This window comes from Phaenicophaeus curvirostris, chromosome Z (genome assembly GCF_032191515.1).
Source record: "Phaenicophaeus curvirostris isolate KB17595 chromosome Z, BPBGC_Pcur_1.0, whole genome shotgun sequence".
Lineage (NCBI taxonomy): Eukaryota > Metazoa > Chordata > Aves > Cuculiformes > Cuculidae > Phaenicophaeus > Phaenicophaeus curvirostris.
In genome coordinates this window covers 38169847-38186494 of record NC_091431.1, presented here as the reverse complement: position 1 = coordinate 38186494, position 16648 = coordinate 38169847, and positions in this window count along the sequence as shown.

Genomic DNA, 16648 nt, shown 5'->3' with positions numbered 1-16648 from the left:
GAGTGTTTAGGTCACAAGTAGTATACTACATTTGCTATTTGGGGATTTAAGTCCCTGATTCTTTGACAGTATTATAAATGGAAAAATATAAACACACAGAACACTGGGCAATTTGCAGGGAGCCAGAACTTGACTTTGTAGTAGTAAGTATAGAAAACATTCTTACCAAACAGCAAGCAAGGAATACAGAAGGGAAAGAGGAGAAGGGGAGGTGAGGGAAGGTAGTGAGGGAGGTTAACCTCTTTTGTGATTTATACCTGCTCCATTTTTCCTGTACTCCTATGCCTGCACATAATTTGCATATATTCCTCCCTCCTCTTTCTTCCTTTAGTCCAGTTTTTCCTTTCATGTTTTTTCTTCAACTTCCCTTTTTCATAGTTTATTTTTCTCATAAAGGCCTGCTGCAGTGATACAAGGGAGCAAAACTGGGTGCCTTTTTGATGAAGGCACACAAGTTGGCACGTATCTCATACAATCTGACCTCTAATAACCATTCAGCAACTAAAAGCAGACTAAGTTCAGTCTGAAGAAATTCCCCTCTGAATGTGTACTATTTGTCTGGTTGATTTTCATTTCCTTACAGTGTCCTTCGGCAGCACAGGACTGCAGATCTAGTCCTACCAGGCCATACTGCCTGTAACTGCAAGAAAAAGCAAATAGTGCCTTTGAAATATAACACAAGGGAAGGGAAAAGCTGGTATAAATAGAAGGGTACAGGAGACGGATCAGCTTGACCTTTACAAGTGGATATATATTCTTTACAATGCCTAAAATATACTTTTCTCAGCAATATTGTAAACTGTTTTACGTCATGTTAGATAGATTCTTTCTCTTATTTACAAGTAAAAGGTAACTGACTATGGTCTTGATTTGTTGATTTAGTTATTCCAATATTATCAAAAAGTAGCATCTAGTAATGACATTAAGTTCTCATGTTTTCAGAAGTCTTAACTCAGAGAAGTGTTTTCACGTACATATTATTCATGAGAGAGAGAGTGAGAGAGAAAGTGAGAGAAGAGCAAAAGAAGGCAAAGACTCTCATTCAACCAAGGTGAAACACCAAAGACTTTCATCAGAGCCAAGTATAGCTTTGGGTTAATCTGATAGTATACTAAAGTTGTTCCCAAGCAATGCTAATGTAAAGAGATACACCTTTTGGCATCTAGTAAGTTTAAGGAATTCAATATGTGCATGTTTGTCTAAAGCACTTGAGACATGTTTGAAGGAGGTAAACAAGGACTCAATAAATGGTATAGTCCAGTTTACCTTACAAAAGCATACCAGTGCATAATAAAAGCTTCCAATCCAGACAGATTTCAGAATATAGTCCCATTTGTTCCTTAACCACTCAGTTACTAACTCAGAGTCATGGTTAGGACTGGATTTCTCTCCACAGTAACGCACGCAATATTCATACTAATACAACCTCTTTGTGAGTACAAGAAATGTCCTTTCACAATTAAGAGTGTTTGTAAGTGTATTCATAGTATTAAAGACTCCATATGATGGTGAAATATTTGTGCTATATCTTTGCATTTTATCTGTATAAGTGGCTTGTGATCATCCAGTCTGGATAGAGATGAGAACTTAAATTCCACAAATATTACACAGGTTATTAGGAAGCTCTTTCTTTCTGGTCTTGAATCATTATCTTAGTACTCCCATTATATGCCAAGGCATCACTGTCAAAATTTACTGGGATGAAAAAGGAGTAAAGGAATAGTTGATTTCTATATATGTTGCTTATATTTTTAGTGAAGTTGTAGTCAGCATTTCACAGAGAATAAAAATTATCAAGAGAAGCAGACTTCCTACACTTCCTCTCTAAGCTCCTGAAAACTGATCACTATATTTGTGATGGTTAGAGGACGCCTGGGGCAAGGTGATCATGAGATGGTAGAATTTTCAGATCTGGGTGAGGTGAGAAGAGAGGTTAGCAGAATGGCCGAATTAAACTTCCAGAGGGCAGACTTTGGACTGTTCAGAAGGCTGGTTGATAAAGTCCCATGGGAGACAGTCCTTAAGGGCAAGGGAGCCCACAAAGGCTGGGCGCTCTTCAAGAAAGAAATCCTGGCAGCTCAGGAGCAAGCCATTCCCATGTGCTGCAAAATGAGCTGGAGGGGAAAAAAAACAGCTTGGTTGAGCAGGGTGGTCTTGAGGGCCATCAAATGTCTATATGGACTACAGGGAAGAAGTGAGATGATGCAGAGATAAAATCAGGAGGGCTAAGGCCCAACTAGAGCTCAGATTGTCCAAGACTGTGAAAGATAATAAAAAAATCTTTCTATAAAAACCTTAACAGTAAAAGGAGGACCAGAGAGAATATTCAGTCTGTGTTGGATGCAAAGGGAACTATTGTGACAAAGTATGAGGACAAGATTGAGGTGCTTAATGACTTCTTTGCCTCAGTCTTTAATAGCAAGGAAAGTTGTTCTCTGTGTGTACATCCGCAGGAGCTAGAGGAGCAGAATAGAGCTCCCATGATCCAAGAGGAAGTGGTTAGAGGCTTGTTTGCCCAATTAGGTACTCACAAGTCTATGGGGCTGGCTGGGATCCATCCAAGAGTATTGAGGGAGCTGGCAGACATGCTTGTCAAACTCCTTTCCATCATCTTCCAGCAGTCCTGGCTGACTGGGGAAGTTCCACTGGACTGGAGGCTGGCTGATGTTGCACCCGCCTAGAAGAAGCGTCAGAGGGAGGATCCAGGAAACTACAAGCCTGTCAGTCTGACCTCAGTGGCAGGGAAAGTCATGGAACAGGGTATCTTGAGTGCAATCATGAAGCACATGCGGAGCCAGGTGATCAGGCTCAGACAACATGGGTTCATGAAAGCCAGGCCTTGCCTGATTACCTTCTATGACCAGGTGACCTGCTTACTGGATGAGAGAAAGGCTGTGGATGTAGTCTTCTTGGACTTCAGTAAAGCCTTTGACACAGTTTCTCACAGCATTCTGCTTGAGAAACTTTTCACAGCATTCTGCTTGAGAAACTGTCAGCCTCTGGCCTGGACAGGCGCACACTCTCCTGGGTGGAAAATTGGTTGGATGGCTGGGCCCAGAGAGTGGTGGTAAATGGCATTAAATCCAGCTGGAGGCCATCACAAATGTTGTCCCCCAGGGCTCAGTGCTGGGTCCAGCCCTGTTCAATGTCTTTATCAATGATCTGGATGAGGGGATTGAAAGCACTCTTGAGTAAGTTTGTGGATGACACTAAGCTGGGTGGAAGTGTCGATCTGCTGGAGGGTAGGGAGGCTCTGCAAAGGGATCTGAACAGGCTGGACTGCTGGGCTGAGACCAATGGCATGAGGTTTAACAAGACCAAATGCCAGATCCTGCACTTGGGGCACAACAACCCTATGCAGTACTACAGACTAGGAGAAGTCTGACTAAAAAGCTACCTGGAAGAGAAAGACCACAGGATGTTGATGGGTCACCAAGCAAACATGAACAGCAGCGTGCCCAGGTGGCCAAGAAGGCCAATGGCATCTTGGTTTGTATCAGAAATGGCATGACCATCAGGTCCAGGGAGGTTATTCTTCCTCTGTACTCAGCACTGGTGAGACCGCTCCTTGAATAGTGTGTTCAATTCTGGGCCCCTCACCACAAGAAGGATGATGAGGCTCTGGAGTGAGTCCAGAGAAGAGCAACAAAGCTGGTGAAGAGGCTGGAGAAAAAGTCTTAGAAGGAGGGGCTGAGATAGCTGGGGTTGTTTAGCCTGGAGAAGAGGAGGCTGAGGGGTGACCTTATTGCTCTCTACAACAACCTGAAAGGAGGTTGTAGAGAGGAGGGAGCTGGCCTCTTCTCCCAAGTGACAGGTGATAGGACAAGGGAGAATGGCCTCAAGCTGCACCAGGGGAAATTCAGGCTGGATATCAGAAAAAAACTTTTCACAGAAAGGGTCATTGGGCACTGGAACAGGCCGCTGAGCGAGGTGGTTGAGCGACCATCCCTGGAGGTATTTAAAATATGGGTGGATGGGGTACTAAAGGGCATGGTTTAGTCTTTGATAGGAATGGTTGGACTCGATGATCCTGGGTGTCTTTTCCAACCAAGTGATTCTGTGATTCTGTGAAAATCAGAAGCAATTATTAAATTTGTATTTTATGTTTCATTTGAAGCAGAGATATTTTTAATAAGGTTTTCCAAAGCAATGTGTGCCTAGTAAATAATCTCCCACAAAATCCCATCAGGTCTGAATATGACTATTTCTTTTTCTAGCGATCTACCTTTCTATCCCCTTAATACTACTGAATACATTTAATTTTTATTCAACTATGAGCAAGGAGATTCTTTTGCAGTCAGCTTGAAAAGTTATCTGTTTCAGGCAATTTTACACTGTGTAGAGTGTAGAAAAGGAAGTCCTCAAAAGTTGAGGTCCATAAAGCCTTTGTCTTTCCATCACAGAGGCCACGCCTGCCCCTTTCCCTGCTCCTGACAGACTGGGCTTTTTTTAAGAGAAGGGAAGTTGTTGAACGGCAATAGCAACAGCAGAGATAGGGGTACCCTTAGGCTATTTCAGTCAAAATGATGACTCTGTAAGGAATTATCATTCTGCCTCAAGAAAGAAAATTACCAATAATCCTCGACTGCCTGGTATCCAGGTCTTAAGACAGATGAGAGTAGGTATGGAAAAAATATTTAGAGCAAGAAAGGAATCTGGCTTGGATAAGGAGTGAAAATTCCCTAATGAGGTAGGGTTTAGAAAGGAATTTGAAAGATGTAAGACCTTGGCCGACAAAAGGGCTTGAGGGGAGAAAAGTGAGATGATCTATCTAGGACACAAAAGATAAACACAGAAAAAACAAGTGCAAGGAAAAAAAGGAGAAAGGAAGGGAACAATAGCAGAAGTACAAGGAGTGTGGAGGAATGAAAGTAAAGATGAGGGTCACCTTGAGAATCTGCAAGAACTCACTGTAAGATAATTTTGTAAGAGTTAAGATGAAGGGCTTTAATAGACAAAATCTCCTCCTACAGCCTCTCTGTCGTCATGTTTTCCACCAGACAGTAGTTTCACAGCCCAATCCTTCTGCTCTCCTTCCTCTCATTCAAGCGATGCTCCAACTCTCTTGATGTTAATGTTGACTTCCATCAAGTTCATACTGAAAAATGAGGTTTGATTAATTCCTTATTAGTATATGTCCACTTTAAAATGAAGTTGCACACCACACACACACACACACGCACGCACACCTCAAATATTTGGAAAGAATAGTTCCCTGTGAACTTAGTGGGAGGCTCAAAGGACTGAATTGTAACTTGTTATGCTAAGGGAAAAAAAGTGGCTTGATAAATATATTGGTCTGGAAACAAATGTTAGAGATCTGGAAATTGACTCAGTTAAATAAAAGGCTTCATTACCTTGTAGGAAAAACATAAATCACTTGTAGTGTGAAAAATTAGACAGGCATAAAGATCCAATAAACAGAACTGAGTATTGGGTAGCTTGACTGTTGAAAATCCAACTTTTGAAAGAGTCCTCATGGGGTAGCAACAAAGATGATTCACACATGGTGTAATAAACTGACTATGCAAAAGGAAGACACCACAGATGCTTTTTCAAGTTATTAACAGGTGCTGCAGAGAGATTTGGGGTAAGTATTAACAAAGCCTCGGCGATATTGTCCTCAATGAGAGCAGAACAGAAGTGGCTAACACTTCCAAGAAAAATTATTAGTACTAAGGGTTATTTGGAAGCAAGCAAACTAGAATAGACTGAACCAAGGAGAGGATTTGGTTTATTATTTCATTTTATATATTCTCACATTGCTTATTTTTCTGCGTGGAGTATAAGATTATGACTAAATAATAGCTTGACAATTACAAAAGTTCAATACATCACAACCCAAGATGACTGTGAACATAAAGAGCAATCTGACAAACTCTGACAAGCATTTCAAATTACTAGACAAACCACTGCAATTAGGCACCATCCTGTCTCTATTAGTGCAAAATAAATCTCTCAACCACCAGTATCTCTTTCACAGACTTTAGGCAGATTTGATAACACAGCATGATCCATACAGCACAAATCCAGATATGGCAAACAGAATAATGCCTTTGTATCTTCATACCCCGCCAAATGGCATAAACTGTCAAGGACTTCCCTTTGGGTTCCTTGCAGGCTGGTGACTCCAGTAGCATGGGTTCCACATTCGTTCTGGGTAGAGCTTCTTACTACAATTAGTTACCATGCTTAGGACCAAGGAGGACACCATGTGGCGACAGCAAGAATGAGATTGGCAAAATTTCAGAACAATTAGAGATTTACTGCCCTTGGAGAGAAAACATCTGCCAGGCAAGTAAGTGAACCAAGGGAGAGCAAACAACACTTTCCACAATTTAATTCAAGAACCAAGAAAGACTTTGTATGAGTGCAAAGTAAGAAATATATTATGCAAGCATTCTGTTTGGACCATAAACACATCCCACACACAGGCACATTAAAGCATATTTTAGAATTCTTATTATGGACAAACATTATGTATTGCTAAGCACAGTACTTATTAGAGAGCTGATTCTTACATAAAGAATCTTTAACCTAAACATCCACTGTATTGACAACAATCTTTAAAAGGCATAAGATTCTGTGGCCTTCTCCTTCCCCAGAAATCTTCAAGGAAAAGAATCCTTGCAAGTTATCTCTTATAAACTATCATCACCAATCTGCAGAACACTTATTGTCAGCACAATGCATAGGCCCTCATACAGCACATGGTTCAAGTTCAAACTACAGGGGAAAATGCCAATGCATATCTTTAGATGATGAAGAAACACAAGAAAATCATAATCTGCCTATAGATATTTATCCAGCAGAGGAATATGACTAGTATATACAGTAAACACTCATTACCAATTACTTATTTGATATTAAGATCCTAATTATTATTCAATATTCTTAACCTATTGTTTTCTCCTAGGGGGAAATTTCCAGGGAAAAACAGTCTTCAGTTTCTTCTGTGTGTACTAAGTCAAAATTCTCTAAAATAAACAAAATTTAAGTATTTATTTTTTAATGTCCTGATCAACAAAAGGGTTCCGTTTGTTGAATATAGGAGGCCTTGGTTATAAGTTAACTAGAGCTAGTGGAGGGAACTTGGACTCAGCTCTACATATTCATGTGACAGGAGGGAGATCAAGTCTGAAGAAGTAAGGAGATACAAGCACTCTCCGCTGATTCTAAAGGCTAAGCAACATGATTAGAAAGAGGTGAAATCTTATACAAGATTAAGTTAAATAGCAGAATGACAAAGAAGCTTTTGGGTACAAAGTGCCTTCCTCATGCCACCTCTGGCTGCCTGTTCTTGCAGGGGATGGGGAACAAATACAGTCAAAGGAGCAGTAAGGAATTAGAAGAGAAGAGCACTCCCAGCTCACATGCCTAAATTCCCTCTCAGAAAAACAAAACAAAACAAAATGAAAATATGTAGCTTCTTTGTCAGTCACCACTTACATCATCTAATGCGCAATGGAGAAAGCACTAAGGTATGTAGAAAGTAAGTAATACATCAGCCTCCTTCTTTTGATGCACATACTCCCCTGTCCTCCATGACTACCACTCTGTTAATACCTAAATAAAGGAGGTGTTTAATATAAAATTAGGTTTCCATTTTGAATGCCATAGTGAGTAATTTCAATATGATTGAGAAATACAGTTGTGAAGCTATTTATATGAACACTTAATTTTATAGAAATGGTTAAAAAAAAAGCAGTACTCTTCATACAGCTAAAGAAACTTCACTTTCTAAACTAGCATGTTTCATACCTTGTATATTGCTGATTAGTTGATGGAGAAGTCAGGTTTCATTATATTTCTCTCCAGATTACCGCAAACAAACAGAAGCAAACAACTGGTACCATTAACACTAAGGAGAGGTTAATCTCCATGAGAAAATATCCTAAGGACCTAAATCTTACATTTAGCAAAGCAAAATGTGTGTTTCATTCAGCCTACACTATGTCACTGTACCCTTCTTCATATAGGTCTTAATTATCTTTAATGAAAGGAAAAATGTCAATACATCATAACATTCATCCATACAAGACAGACCATGACTGGCAATCAGTCACTATCTCAGGAATCATCTACTAAAGTTTTCTTTTCTGCAAGTGACATTCTAGGCACTATTAAACAACCAAGTCCTTGCAAAACTTTCAACATTTTATCTGTCACTTTTCATTGCCTCCATGAGTATTTAGGCTGAATAGTTAACTTCCACTGGCTTATTCACTGCTAGAAACTGGGCTACTTAAGTATGTGGCTTTATGGACACCGGAAGACACTTTGTAAACTGTATTTAAACAAATGACTAATCCTTTATGAGATGTGTTTGTTGCATATTTACTGCCTATTTGCTTAATCGTTATTCATTTCTGTAAATACTTACAAAAAGCCTACATTTAAGTACTAATCCTGTGCAATTAATATACTATTATAAGCTTATATGTAAATTATTGTATTATGGAGTATGTTTAAAAGACCAGAACATGTCAGAATTTTATTTCAGAAAAGAAGATTATGTAAATTAAGAACTTTGACATACTGGACATATTGGAAGAAAAATACATATGCTTTCTCTTTCACACCAAACATAACTGTCCATCAAGGTCATAACACTGCCTCCTTCTGTGCCTTCTATCCTAGAACACAAGCAGCTGCCTGGGAAGAGAGTGGGATGAGTCAGTTTGACTCATTATTTGTGTGGTTTTATGTCACTATTGCAGCTGGAAAGAAGAGATTCACAGTTCATTAGGAGTTCCTTAAATGAAGAGCTGTATGGGAGAAGACAACTATATATTAAAGTGAACAGTTCCTAATAAACTGAAACTATCCATAACTACCAAATCCAGCAGAGACTGACATCATTTCTTACAGTTAAATCAAGCACTAAGCACTGTCTGTGCTGGCAATGACTTGTCAATAGCAGAGACCAGCCTGAACACTCTACAAGCTATACAAAAATTTCAGTCCCATCAACAAAAAGACTTTTTAAACTGAAAACTTCTAGGAGTGTCAGCTGCAACTAGCATTAATTTTAACAACTCCAGATATCCATGTGATTCAGGTAAACATCTCCTGCAAGCATCGCTGTGCTCTAAATACATGAAGAAGTTATTCATTGTGATCTGCTTCTTTACTGTCTCAGCGCTACTTCCATGACGTTACTGCTTTAACTTCCAAAAGCATGTTTTATCTGAAAGATGCATTTTAACTATTTCATTTTTAAACAAACCAAATGGACATCTTTAAAACTAGTCTTTGCCTTGAATTCTGCATAGAATAAATTATTTTGAAGGTGGAACTTTTAATAATGGTATCAACCATTGGAATGTATAACAAACGCAAGGACAGAAAAAAAAAGAGCACACCAGTTGAAAGAGTCCAGAAACAAGTTAAATATTTAAAACTAAAATTCTCATTGTATAAATAAGACATTACACGATTAAACAGAAAATATCTGTTTAATTTAGTCATTGTTCTCTCTGTGAGAAAACTTGTTTCTCTAAGGCACTGATGTACAAATCTGTGAATGAGAGTAGCTGAGTATGCTCACACATACATAGACTACAACCACCTAGCCAGATCCATAATTCCAAGGTCAAACCTTGTTCACAGTAATGAGATGAAGGCAGAGGAACTCCAGTGACTAAGGTGGTAGAAATTTATCCACCTAAACCTTGATTGGCCTTAAAAAGTAAAGCTCAAAAAAAAAAAAAAACCAATTAGGAGAAAAGCCATAAAGTAAATTCAGAATTTTTACTGAGAAGGGAGAAAATATATATGCCCTCAGAAATGATGTGCTAGCAGAAAAGTCAATAGGGATTTTCTTCAGAAAAACACACTGAAATTTTTGCAGAGGTAGAAAGAAAATGTCTCATGTTGTTTGATAGCTGAGAAAGTAATGCAATTAGGATATTTTAGCATTTGAAAGAATGAACATTTGATTACAACATTTGAAAATGACAATAAATTAAACATTCTATTCCGTGACATTTTTCAGTCATCTTCTAACAGGTCCAGCTCCTAAATTTAGCTCTTCCTTATATGTTTCTTTAAGGAATACAGAAGGCTAGAGATCAGCATATATATGAAGCATTTAGAACTGAGAAAAAAATTTAAAAAACTCAGCATAATGGACAGATTTAGAGAATTCAGGGTTAAGATTAGACTTAAAAGAAATCTATGTAAGGCACAACAGCCCTCAGACATCAGTAATAGTTACAGTGATAAGGTGTAGTTAGCAAGGGAGAAGAAGCCATTTGAGAACCTTCTTAGCCAGATTAGAAGAACTGATTTCTTTAATTTAATTTCGGTTTCAGCTTTTTATATTTTCTGCCTTCCTGTCAGTACTTAATAAATACCTGTGTAAAAGAGCAGAGGCATGGGTAGGGTACCATTCAGCTTGGTCTTTGGTATAGTTACTAATGTGGATCTCAAGAAGGCTTTGAATGGTGTCTTATGTGTGAAATCTGATTCTACTGATATGACATTTTTTGACAGATGGCTTTTATTTTCTCTTCACATAAAATAAATTTTTCCTTTGCCATAATTCAATACAATCACTTCCTCAATCAAAAATATATATTTATATGTATATGTATGAAGAAAAACGACCTGCCAAAAAACCCCTTCAGAAATACTTATACAGAAGGAAATGTTAATAACATCAAGGAGGTGACGGCACAACATTACTATAATTTGCCTCATCTGTCATTGAAATAAGAAACATTTGAATGAACAATTATATAGTTTTGCAGAACAATGAAGGGTTCTATTTTAACCTAGGACTGAGATATTGTTTACTCCATTATGTGCCTGGGAGAACATGATACATTGTATGCCACAATCACATATAAATTATACTTGTAGCTACAGTACAATACAGTTAAAACTTTTTTATAAAATATGTACTTTTAAAAAATTTACTATTTCCCTTCTAAAATGCACCTTTGAACTCCAAGGAGATTGACAAATAAGCATAAAAGTCAGAGCTGAAGTCTAGCTGGAAGGCACTCTGCTCTCCATGAACATTTCCAGGAGGTACTCTGAGCCATTAGTTTCCAAGATATATGAAGAACATTGACATGAACTCTGCAAAGTCTTGTACGCTTAGCATCAAGCTAACAGTTGCAAAATAGTTGAGGGTAATGGGACAAATAAACATAGCATCTGCAGGAAATAACCCCTGTGATCATTAGACTCTGGAGGTGTAGTCTAAGGTATTCTTAATCCCGTTCATCCAAGATGTGGAAAAGAAGGGATAGGTACCTGTAACTTCCTGCAACAAATGTCTCAGCTTTCTGCTTTCATACCTGTATTGTGCTTACATGCACAGTTTGTGTGAGGCAGAAGCATCTCTCCCTTCATCCTATTCTGTCACTGTTTATAAAAACTTTTATTTTCTCTTTATTCATATCTCTGTGTGTAATGTCTCATTACTGTGGTGTGTGGACAATTAGAGATGCTCCATGATAGGGAGTGCTGCTAGGTTCTTTACAGGTCTGTTCGCAGTGTGTACTGAAGGAATAACAATTCATCTTTGCTTTGCAAAAACATTTTCCAAATTATTATCGATAAAGCTTTACTGATTACCACATGTCTATGCATTCATCCAGTAATCAATTGCTTCAAACAAGACGCGTAAAACAGGGGATATTATTTTTCCTTCCCAAACAGAAGCTCCTGAAATTAAAACTCATTTTCATGAGGTTATACTTTCCCTTTTCTCTGTGCTTCTAAATAATGCTAAAAGCTGGCTTTTTGAATAAGCATTACATATCATCATATTTGAAATGAGAGAACAAATGGACTATTTTGACCTATGCATCAGACTACATCATTCAGCAGTACTACTTTTAAAAACAGAAACCAACAGGCTTATTCCCAAGTACTTATATTACTAGTTATTATATCTGAAAAACACACAAATGTTGGAAATATTGTTTTTTTCACTGAATATTCCTGTACGCTATTTCAGATGGCCTATTAAACTCTTTCTGTGATAACCACAGAACAGCAAATTTTTACTGTTGGCATTAGTCTAAAAATTGCATCAGCATTGTTACCACAAATTCCCACTTGACTTTAAACTCTACCAGCAACCTTACATCTGTCAGCTCCTTTTCCGAAAAGAGTTGCTGACATGGATGCAGCATAATATCTTATGTTGTTGTGACCTCTGCTGGAGAAAAACCAAGTCACAGCTTTTTTTTTTGCTTTTTTTTTTTTTTTAATGCAATTGGAAAAGTTCATTTCTTATCACGTAATCAGGTAATAACTTAATTCATATCTGGTGGCACATATCAATATGAAACTAATGTCTAGGTAATCACACACATAGATCTTCACTTTACTAGCAACACTTAAAGATCCTTGTCAGATTTGGAGCAGCTCTGCAGTAGGAGCCCCACAAACAGATAAAAAGTTCAAGCTATACCAAGGAGTTTACATATAGCTTAGGATATGGCACAGTCAGGAAATGGCTAGGTAGATAAAGGTAATAGTAATAAATATTTTTTTCATTAATTAACTTGAATACAGCAGCTATTGAAGAGAGTACACAAGGCACCCTTCGCAGTCAGCGAGCTAGTTACTAAATTTATAATTAAATGCTGGATCTAGAGTTTGTAGTGACAGAGTGAATAGGATAGAAGCTAAGCTACAAACAAGGTGCAGTTATCAAGAAGGAAAGGCAAAGAGCAGGATTTCGGGAGAGAGCTGAAGGCTAAGAAAGAGACAGAGAAGAATTTCTTGAACTTCAGATACTGACAAGAAAAACATAACATATTTGTCTTTCTTCAGCTAAAGCTGATGAGCTACTGAGGTAAACTATCACCTCTTTCAAACACTCTGCAATGTCAAAATACAAAAGAGATTTTACCAACCTAATTTAGTTTGACTTAGGGTCACCTTCTAATAAAGAAACAGGTGAGAGATGGGATTCAAAGGGTTAATTTGTACCTTCATTAGAGTCACGTCAGAGATATAGTATAACATTTAAAAATAAATCTACCCAGCCTGGGCATGTTCAAGTAAAGGCCAAAACAATCCTACATATAACCAGTGGCTTTTTTTCCAATGGCATTCTGCAAAGTCACAGCATAGAAGTGAATAAGTATAAGGCAATGAAGTAAACTCATACCTTACGTACGCAAATATAATTTTAGCCTCGACTCAATTAAATTCTGATCTGAACTGTTAAGTGAAACAGTAGAAAAAAGAGCAAGAATAGCTTCTCTCCACTGTACATCAAAATAGGAACAATGGATTTTCCCACATGGGAATGACTTGGAGAAGATTGCAGGCAAAGAAACCACTATCTAGTTGTAAGAGTGGGGTAAAGAAAAAAGCAATTGGAATTGCCAGATTTTTTTCATCTAAGTACAGTCCAAAAATTTCTGCTTTATGTTTAAATCATACATATTGCATGCAAAATAAAGGAAAAAAAGAGACCTATATGAAATTACGTAAACAAGACAGAGAGCCCTGAGAGCTGATCCCGTGTGTAAAAGTAGGAGGACTTCTGATGTCAGAAAAAGACTGCCCAACAGGGCTGCTCTTTCAGCGACACTGCTTAAACACAGAACACCTCCCCTCCAGCAGCAGCTGCACCATGACCATCCCGGCACAGTGCCACTACTGTACTATGCGCAGCCTAACACACAGGGATTGCCAGTCTCATGTTTCAGACTGTTACACAGCATGAAGAGGAGGAAAGTTGAACGTGCCATCCTTGTTGCATGCACAGAGCTGAGTCGTGGCAAAAGGGAATAGCAGCTGTAGGGCTGGGAAGCCTTTCGACATGCCACAAGCAGACAGTGTAACAATCTCAGGAAAAAAAAAGATTCTGCCTCTGCTGGGTTGGTGTGGTCCCATATGTCTGATGGGTTTTACAGCCAGGGCTGCCACTAGAGCTACACCACCACAGCTCTGAACGCAGAAGGGAAAGCAAGTAACTTCCCTTCAGTTGTTTAAAATAAAAAAAAAAAAAAGAGAGAGAGAGAGGGGTGGAGGCTCAAAACAAGGGAATGTTCTTGACCAATAAATGCTGCAACACTGAGAATACGTATGTTTCATCCTTCTAGTAAAAAAGAAAATGAAAAAGAAAGGTAAGGGGTTTGAAACATCGCATTTACAGTCATCTGGCAAGAAATTAATTCCATGCTGCTCACAATGAAACTGCCACGCTATAAGGACAGAATTAGACTTTATGTAAGATAATTATTAGACTGATACTATCTTACTGGTGTATATTAGTGTTTTGCTGAAGATTTGGCTTTCATGATTTGAGAACTGCTGAAAGTGTTTTAGAAGATATTTTCCTTACAGTTATTACATAATTCTTTCTCTTCCTTCAATTCATAGGTCTTAAAGAGGGTTTAATCTAGTGGAACAAACAAGATTTGTCCTTTATCAGAGATGCAAACTAGTGGTGTTAATGGTCTGTTAGCCATTTGGCTTTCTATTGATAAGCTTTTTGCATAAAAGTAGCTATTAGTTTGTGGAGTCAATCACTTGGGACAAACACAGGAAAAGTTTTGTAGTCAGAAAGTTCAAAATCGATAGCGTTTGCAAACTATTTCCTCTAAAAATTATGCGATTTAAGTATCTCCAATATAAATGGTTTTGTTTCCTGTCCCAGTATTTCGAGATAATGGATCATAGCTGCTGTTGACTGCAGAATACATGGTAGAATTTTTTTCTGATCCAATTCTATGCAAGAGAAGGAAAAAAATGTTCTAGTTCTATTTTTTAGGAAGTTCTTCGCAAGGGATTAAATTTTTGAAATGTTAAAAGCTCTTCCACACCATGGACACAGACAAATAGTAAATGGCAAGCATAATTTACTGCATAACGCATTAGTCTGTGATAGTAATGCACACATAATAAGACTGGACTTAAGTAGAAAATCAACCACAAGTTTTGCAAATTCTCCTTTATTGTGCAATTTCAAAACTAAAGAGCTAACATTTTTCAAATTGTATGTAACATGTTAACTGCACAGAGTAGTATATACAAATACACAAAATATCTTCCAACAAAAAGTCAAGGACAAAAAAAACACCTCAGATAAATAGTGAAATACTTTTTTTTTTACTGTTTTTTTTTTACAGTTAGGTTGCTTCAGCTCAAAGAAAAGGAAAAAATCTGATGGGGAATACAAGCTCCTTTCTTCATACCTTCATGCTAAGCCAAATGAAACAATCAGAACCTTGAAGCGCAGGTCGGAATATATAGGTGTTCTACAGATATGTAGGGAGCCAATATTTATTCCTATCTTAAATTATTAATTTTGCTAAACTTCTCTCAGCTCTTTATGATAACCCAAAATCTTCTAATAGTGTAAACAGAAGTAAATACTCCACCAAAGATGTTTATACCCAAATATGATATTGATAGTACATTTAGGTCCTAAACTTAGCAACATTTTCATTTGCAAGCTTTCAACAGGAGCTATAATTTATGATACAGCCTCCTCCCACAGAACTAAGGCAATAACAAAAAAATGTACTGCCTTAAAAATATTTTGGTTCTGTGAGTTTTGTTAACACAGACTCATGTGAGTTCCCTGGATACCCTTGCCATTCTGGGGAAATGGCCACCTTTCACATACAGTACGTACATAGGAGATGTATGTATGACCGGGTGGCTGCCTATAGTGGAATATGGCCATGGAGAGACAGCTTCCTCCTCGTGGCACTGAGTGAAAGAAGCTAAACTAAAAGGAGACAGAAAGGAAAAGGGCAAGGCTCTGAGTTGTTTCCTTTGATGAGAATACCTAGGAAGAATACCTGGCTGGGACCAAGACATGGCAGCCCTCTTTCAGAGCCCCTGCTCTCTTCCAAAGCAGTTACTGCAGCAGCCAAAGCCTTGCAGTTTCACAGAGTGCAGTTTACCCTAGAGAAATGTACCACTGAGCATCTAACAAGCAACCATGCTAGCATTTGAATGTCACAAATCATTACTACAGCATCCTAGTGACTCCTTTTCCTTGCATACGGCCTTAGCATCACTGCATGAATCAGCCCTGTGAGACAGAGCTCATCTGCAGACAGCTGTGGCCCAAGGAGCTGTGGCCCACCCCAGCACTGCAGGGCAGCATCACTGAGCTGTCAGAGAAAACTATCTGAGACTCCTGCTGTGGCTTCCACAGACATCTGCACTATGCCCCTGTGGAAGAAGTCTTTTGCTGAAATCACTCCCATACACTCTTGAGCCAGAAGCCCGAGCCAAAGCTGGGCTACCAGGGAATTGCACAATTAGTTTCACCATTTCCTTTGATGTAACACCCTTGAAATATCTTTATTTCCACCCACCAGGCAGAGCAATGAAAAGTGAAATTGTTCCTCCCAGAAGCAGCAGATGCACCAAAGGGATGTATCATAGACTACCACAGCCGCCTTGTAACCAGGGGAATGAGAACTGCATTGTTTCCATCATACTTATAGGATAGGCAGTGGGTGCTTTAGGGTTTTGTCTCCCCAAACCATGCTATAGTTATGTCTCATTCATAATGCAATCACAAACCTCAATGGTGAATACTGCTTCCCAGTTACTGGGTAATAACTAGTCTCATGAACGCAATAGGAATGTTGTTGAGTGCATTAGCCATTGTGAAATAGATGGAGAAACTAATGAACTTACAGAAAAG